This window comes from Oxyura jamaicensis (genome assembly GCF_011077185.1).
Source record: "Oxyura jamaicensis isolate SHBP4307 breed ruddy duck chromosome 5 unlocalized genomic scaffold, BPBGC_Ojam_1.0 oxy5_random_OJ106425, whole genome shotgun sequence".
NCBI lineage: Eukaryota > Metazoa > Chordata > Aves > Anseriformes > Anatidae > Oxyura > Oxyura jamaicensis.
Window position 1 is genome coordinate 22366 of NW_023303951.1, and position 7456 is coordinate 29821.

Here is a 7456-nt window from a genome sequence, read left to right on the forward strand (position 1 = left end):
ACCCATCTACCCCTTACTGCGTCTGCCCGCTAAGCCGGGCATCCTCCTCCCTAAAGGTCGTTGGGTGCCAGTGCTGCACCAGACCGGGCTGGCTGCTCAAGGGACAACTCTGCTGCAGCCACCGGAGACGTCCCGTGAGCAGTCCTGTATTTGGATGTGCTCCCCAGGGTTCGGGTGTCCTGCTGGGTTTTGTGGTGGTTTTTCTTTTTTCTTTTTCTTTTTTTTTTTAATTCATCTGGAGTGCTAGAAGCATTTGTGCATCCTCCCAGCCCCTGGATTTGGCAAGCAGCTTTTAAAGCACACGCTTCAGCACCAGTTACATAAGGAAAGGTGTGAATGACTGGAGGAGAAACTGCCTGTTGGTTTTGCTCTCTGAATGATGTGCAGATGCTCTGGTTGTCGCTCGCGGGTGTGCAGATTCTAGAAGGGCAGCTCACTGAAGCCAGAGAAGAGAAACTATCTGAACTGGCATGCATGCACGTCTCTGTCCACGCAGAGCGTTGTCTGTTCTCACAGTGCTGGCTCTCCTTTTTATGTCTCACAGTACAGACCAAGCACATTCTACCTTGCCCTGGAAAAAAAAAATCATAAAGCACTAGAGGAAGCCGGGAAATTTTCTTGTTTATGGATGAGCAAGTTTCTTTCCCAACGGAACCTCCTGCCAGCAGAGATCTTTTTTTTGAGATGTATTATATAAGTCCTTGATTACATGTAACTAACCGACTTCCTCTTAAACAATTCATGTAGCCCTTCTTTTCCTGACAGGCCAGCTTGCTCCTTCGGAGAGACTCTCAGCTTTGGTTTGCCCCTGGCACGCTATCGACAGAACACGCTAGGTGCCTCCTAGCCCAGCACAGGACAGGTTACACCTGCTCGCTTCCCTCTGCAAAGTGCTGAAATAGAACTGAAACAGAAGAGCAAAATCTTTGAGGTGCACAGAGTCCCTTTAGCTTAACAGGCCTGACTTTCAGCATCTTCCCCGCCTGTAAGGCACACCTCTCCCCAAAATCTTACCGCATCAATTCTCAGCAAGATCGTTTAGCTCCTGAATGCTCTGGTTACCAAAGGATCACCTTACAAATCTGGTTACTGGCTGCTGAACAAGCCAAACACTTAAATGAAGGGATGCTTTAGCCCTGGCATATTTTCTCATCACTCAGGAGCACTCTCCAGAGCAGCCCTGGCTCCAGCAGGCTCCACATTTAAAAAAGACTCCTGGGCTAGGGCAGGGGCAAAGGCAGCAGCACTAGGGTTTTGGCTTGGGAGACAGCCAGGTCGCAAGGGCACCTTCCCCCCCCCCACTCCTTTTCAAGCTGCTTTCTCTTGCTAGAGAGGCAAAATGGGAGCTGGGAGGCACGCGGGACATACCAGGCAGGTACTTCACTGAGTAGGCACAGCCTTCCTCTTCGCTTGGTCGGGGTAACCGAAGCCACCTTACAGAGCTGCTCGGCTCTGTGCTGAACCATGAGTTAGAGCAATGAGCACCCAAACACTGGTTTTGCACCATTTATTGAAGATTTCAGGTGACAGCACAGCAGGTTAGTTTTGAATCATACCAAAAGAATGTTAAAAACAGGAATTCAGCTGTATGCTTCCCCCACATATTGGAGAAACACACAAAAAAAGGGAAAACAAACAAACCTCATTTCAATCCCTCGCCTTTGCTTACTGGAGCTGAACAGGATGGTCTCGTAGGTAGCTGGAAGTTTTCATAGCAAGTGCTGCCTCATGGGAACTGGGACAAACCTTGCCAGAGCAACCGGGCAACCTGCAGAGAGCCATTTCTGCTGGTGGGACCTCCAGCAGCTAGTCGTCGGGCAGCACGGGGCCAAACACAGGGCTATTTCTTCAAAGAGAAGCAGAGCGCCTTCGTTTTCGGGCACGGGTTTGTTACCTGTGAAATAAGGTGGTACAGCATTGCCAGACTTCAGTTTCAACGTGCAGATATGCTGTCAGGACACAGACACCCATATGAAGGTACCGGTATCTTGCAGGTTTCCCCCCACCCCGACCTCCACATGGCTAGACCAGTGCTCCTGCCTGCTCAGAGCGCCGCAGATCTGCAGCTGGAAGTGCAGCTGGGGAACAGGAAAGCTGTCTGGGGCTGGGAAAGCTGAGAATTTGTTTTTTCCCCCCATCAGACAAGACCCGTTTGGCTACTGAACAACTGTGAAAGCCGCTTTGGTAAATTCAGGCAGCTTTCTTCTCTTTCTGGTGTGCCTTGACTCACCTAGTCAGCACGAGGCACGCAAGGAACTGATTTTCCTTTCTGAAGAGCAGATGCTCCTCTGGGACCCGACGGGAGAAATGTCAAACGAGCACAAGCAGGGGAGATGGGGACAGGCAGAATTTCTTTGTAAGAGACTTGCTTTGTATAAAGGATGTTGCTCTGCTTCTCTGTATGGTTAAGTACTTACTGAGCAGAGCACTGCTGATTCCTTCAGGAGATTATGACTGTACAACGGTCCAGGGTTACATGTCAGCAGCCCAAGCAAGAAAGGCTACCTTTCAGGAAACCTGGGAGGGTTGCAGCGAATCCTATCTGGTTATTATTAGCTTAAGCAGGAAATAAAGCTGTGCCGTGCTCTAAAAAGACACTTTTCAACCACCCAGCTCCTTCAATGGGCTCAAAATCGAAAGGGAGAACTTTGCTCGAGAAGCAATTTGCCTCGTCACTTCCTCGATTTCGAGTGACAGCTGCCCTGCACAGCTGGAGGAGTCCCTGCCCCTTCGCCTTCCTGCTCCTCAGGCCATGAAGTCAGAGTCCCCTGCGCGATACCACAGCGTGAGCATGCAGGGCAGCCCGGCTGGGACCGAAACAGCCCCGGTGCTAGAAGCAGAAAGGAGGGAGCAAAGGTGAGGGGTAGGATGGGAAGCAAGCGACAGCAAAAAAGGAAAGCAAGGCTCATTTCTGCTTCTCATTTAACAGATTACAGAGTCTCTCTTTAAAGGTGACTCATCCAGGGCAATACCAGGCATGGTTTCTTCTATTAACACACCCTTGGCAATAGCAGTTCAGTTAGTCACTGACTGGGTATCAAGACGTCACCGGCTGGGATAAAGCGCCTCTTTAACTTGGTGCAGCGTCCATTAACACGTATTTACTTTGGAGACGAGCAGGGGCGGAGAGAGGGGGGGTAAAAAAAACCCTCTCTCCTTCACCCGGCCGCTCCAGCCCAGGCAACTTCACCACCAACTCTTTGCCTCGGCTGCCCGCTCTGCTCCGCTCCGTCCAGCTGTGCCACTGCAGGCGCTGGGAAGTCACTCACTGGTGGGACGGACGGACGGATGGAGGGAGGGCAGCGAGGCTCGGCGTGGCCGCTGATGGGAAGTCACCCACCGGTGGGATGGATGGCGGTGAGGCTGGTGACGGTCAGTCGCTGGCGATGGGAAGCTGCTGGTGGCATGGACGGACGGACGGCACCTCCTGGGCATGCCGCAGCCCCGCCGCGGGTGCGAGGCGTCGTGCCGTCGAGGCGAGGCGTCGTGCCGTCGAGGCGAGGCGTCGTGCCGTCGAGGCGGCCGCACAGCGGTGCCCGAGGAGCAGGTTAGCCGCTGTCACACGCACAGTGGGGTCGCCGAGAGCACAATGTGCGTTAGTCAGTGGCTCACCTGCTCCTGGAGGGTGGCGGCGGCGGCGGGGCCCACCTGCAGCGCGGGGGAGATAACGGCGCCCGCAGCTCCGGGACCCTCCCGCCGGGGGTACCGAGGCGGGGGCTGCCCGCCGTGCCCGTGCCGTGCCCGACCCCGTCCCGCCCGCCCCCTCACCTGCCCCCGCCGCTCCGCGCTGCCCCGGCCGCCGCCGTCGCCGCCGCCAACTTCTCCCTTCTGCCCCCGGCCCGGCCCACGCCGCGCGCCGCGGCCCCTCGCCCCGCCCCTTTCCCCGCCGCAGCCAATCGCCGCGCCGCCCGCCCGCCGCCGGGACACGCCCCCGAGGCGCGGCGGCCAATAGGGATCCGCCCGGCCCCCCCCTCGCGGCTCCGCGCTCCCTCGTTACCTACTCCCCCCCCCCCCCCGGTGACAGCGCGTTCGCTTCTGCACGTCCGTGAGGCGGGGAGGAACCATTCGGCCCCGCCGGCCCGCCCCGCTCACCCCGCCCCTTCCCCGCTCCTCCGCCGCTCCTCGCCCGCCTCGCCTGCCGAGCGGCCCCTTCGCGGCCCGCCGGGAGCCCCCCGCCCCCCCCCGGCCCTCAGTTAACCCCCACAAACTCCCCGTGTCCCCCCCGGTCCCCCCCGTCCCCCCCCGGCCGGCCCTTGGTACGCTCCGCGGGGCCGGGCCATGAGGGCAGTGGCGGGGCGCACGTAGGCGGCGGGGGGGGGGGGGCTGTGTGTTCCCCCCCAACTGCCAAAGGGACGTTACCTGCTGAGCATTAAAGGCTGAATTTAATGTGGTTTTAGGGTGTTTTGGTGTGTTTTTTAAAACCTGTCCTCCCGTTTTGGGGTGGGGTGGGGTGTGGGTGCGCTGCACGGGGTAGGTGGAGGTGGCTCTTGGTGCTGCGGCTCACTGTGGTGGCACCCTGAGGGGGGACATGGCTCTGAGGGGGGGACACAGCACCGAAGGGGACATGATGGCTCTGAGGGGGACATGATGGCACTGAGGGGGACGCGATGGCACTGAGGGGTACAGGCCCTCACGGTGCGCCATCACGACCCCAAAATACACCACCGAGCCTCCCCTCAGCCTGGCAGGCCCCCACCGCTTTCCAGCCCAAACATCTTTCCCGCAGGGACGGGCGGTGAATGTCCATTTTCCCCAGTCCCGCTGGAAAGGCCGCTCTCTCCGAAGCATTCCCCACACAGCAGCGCCCGTACACGCACAATTCACGCCTGGGCACCCATCGCCAGCCCTGCTGCGCGGCACCTTCCCCAAAACGCCTCCCCAGAAAGCTCCCCCCCCAGCCCTCCGGAGGTTTGCAACGTGTCGCCCTCACGTAACGACCTTCGTGCTGAAAATTCGTGAGCGCCTTAACGAGGATTTGCTGAGCGGCAGAGATAGATAGGGCTCTATGGGTGGGTGTGCCGGTGTCCCGCGGAGGTGAGGAGCCTTGCTCCGAGATAGACGGTGAGTCAGGCGCTGGCTCCTGTCTGCCCTGGCTACACGCCTTCCTCAAACAGATCCACCACGGGGTGGACACGGCGGGCACGTCTGGGGGGACCCCAGGGGGAGAAAAGGTGCTGGGGAGGTCAGGGTGTCTGCAGGGCACCCTGCCACGCCCGGGTCCCCGTGCTTTGTAGGGTGCCAGCCGTGTTGAATGGCGTGCGACCTGTCCATACTGCTGATGGTGAGAGAAATCTCGTGTGCAGTCGTGGCTGCTGGCCCCACGGCGGCAGGGCCGTGTTAAACCCGTGTGCACGCGATCTCGCAGAAGACACCAGCTCTGCATCCCTGTTAGAAACTTCCTTGGCAGCTTTTGCAGGCTTAGCGGCAGTTCTGCAGCCTGCCGCTCTTCTCCTTGGTCCTGGTGTGGTTTCCTGCACAGCCGTGCACCCGATGCACGTCCCGCACACGGCTGGGAGCACTCCAGGTTTCGCCTGTTACTCGCAAGATTTGAAAGCAAAACCTTGTAGCATGCTGCGATTCTCTACCCAGTTTCCCTACGCGATTTGCTGGAGTGCTACACGTCGTCCGTGGCTCTGGTCTCTACCGCATTGCCAGAGGGGGAGGACGGGGGACAGCCCCTCTCCTGCGTGACAACCCGCATAATAACAGCCTCTGTTGTTTTGTGTGTGCTATGTGGGGGTTTTGTTTTCACCCAGCAGCTGTACGGAGAAAGTCACGTATTTTACGTCTCTCTCCGGCACAGAGCTTGCAACCAGGCGTGAGCAGTGCTCCTCGGGAACAAAATCAGCCAAAGAGCATGCTGGCCCCGGCGCCCTCCCGGTGGGTTGGCACTGCCCGCAGCAGGGTGAGCCAAGGCAAAAAGAGAGGCATGGCTGTGGAAAATACTCATTTTGTTTAACAGTGAGTATCCAGCGTGGAGTAAGGTGGCCAGGTACTGCCCTGATACCTCCCTGCCAGCACCACCGCTGCCGGTACAGGGCTGCCTGCATGGGGAGCAGCTGCCTGGATCCTCCAGTGGCTCCTGTCCGTGAGCAGTGGCATCCTGTGCTGCTGTGCTCCTCTGCATCCCCTGGCTGCTCTTTACATTTCAGTTTGTTTGTTTGTTTGTTTTTTAAAAAAACTTTCCCCACCGGGGAGAGGCTGTGCATGCGCGGCGGAGGAGTGTGCTTCACAGCGGTGCTTGCACAGCTGGCTGCTTGCAAAGTCAAGTCCTGCACGTTGCTGCGGCCGCCCTGGGTGCCGTGTTGAACTGTGCCGCGCTGGAGCAGGGGCTGGAGCTGTGCCAGCTGGAGCTGCGGCGGGCAAACCGCTCCGGTGCAGCCCTGTGAAAAGCAGGACGGGTGCTTGCTCTGGCACTGCCATCTTTCGTGTGCTTAACTGAACGGCGAGATGCCCCCAGGCTCAGAGCATGGTCTGCTGCTGACATCGCCCTTGTGAGCCTCCAGGCCCCGGGGGGCTTTGCAGAAATGGTGGCTGGTGCTGCTTGCCCCCACTTCCCCCTCCGGCTCCAAACAAGCGCTGTTCAGCTCGTGGCTCAGCCCTTAATCTCTGGGATGAAATTTCCTGCTGACATGGACGGTGCTGCCCTGGGTAGGCTGCTGGAAGAGCCCCCAGTTATCCCAGCCGTGAAGCTCTTCCCTTTGTTCCCGGCTAGCTTTTAGTTGACAGCACTGCCAAAAAGATGATGCTTGCAGTGGCGGGGAGCTACGTCCCCTGCTAAGAGCGAGGCTTCCCTTCCCGAGGCACACGATGCCCCCGAGCTCTGCCTGCCGGTGTGCCACTGCCAACCGGAGACACCGCGAGGCAGGGCTGGGAGCAGAGGGCAGCGTGTGCCCTTTCTACCTCCAGGGACCAGCAAACCGGCACGGTGCGATTAAAAAGTCATCCCTCAGCAGCGCAGAGCCGTCATTGCCTTGGTGTGGATCTCTTTTCAGTCCGGAGGGGCTGTGCTCAGCAGCTGCTGCTGCTTCAGCGGGGTTCTGCCCCGCAGCCCCCCCTCGCCTGACACACAGGCAGGCGGCGGCGCCGGCGCAGCTTTCGCCCCGCTCTGCGATTTCAGGAAAAGGAGCTTGTTTTCTCCCCCCGTCTCCTGTCTGACCATGACCCGCGTGTTTGTGAGGACACGCACACAGCTCTCGGTGCCTTCACCGGACGGGGCCGCGCTCCTTTTTCCCTGAGGACAGCCGAGACGGGCAGAACAGCGCGGCTGACGAAAGGGCGCTGGCAGGGGGGAACGTCCTTCCTCCTTTACGTGCCTGCCATCACCCCGAGGAGCTGGAACATTTGGGTTGGGATCGGACACGCAGAGTTAGGGAAAAAAAAAGTAATAAAAAAAAAAACCAGCCTCGATCCCAGCTGCCTTAAAGAGGAATGCGAAATGTACCCGTGCCCTCGG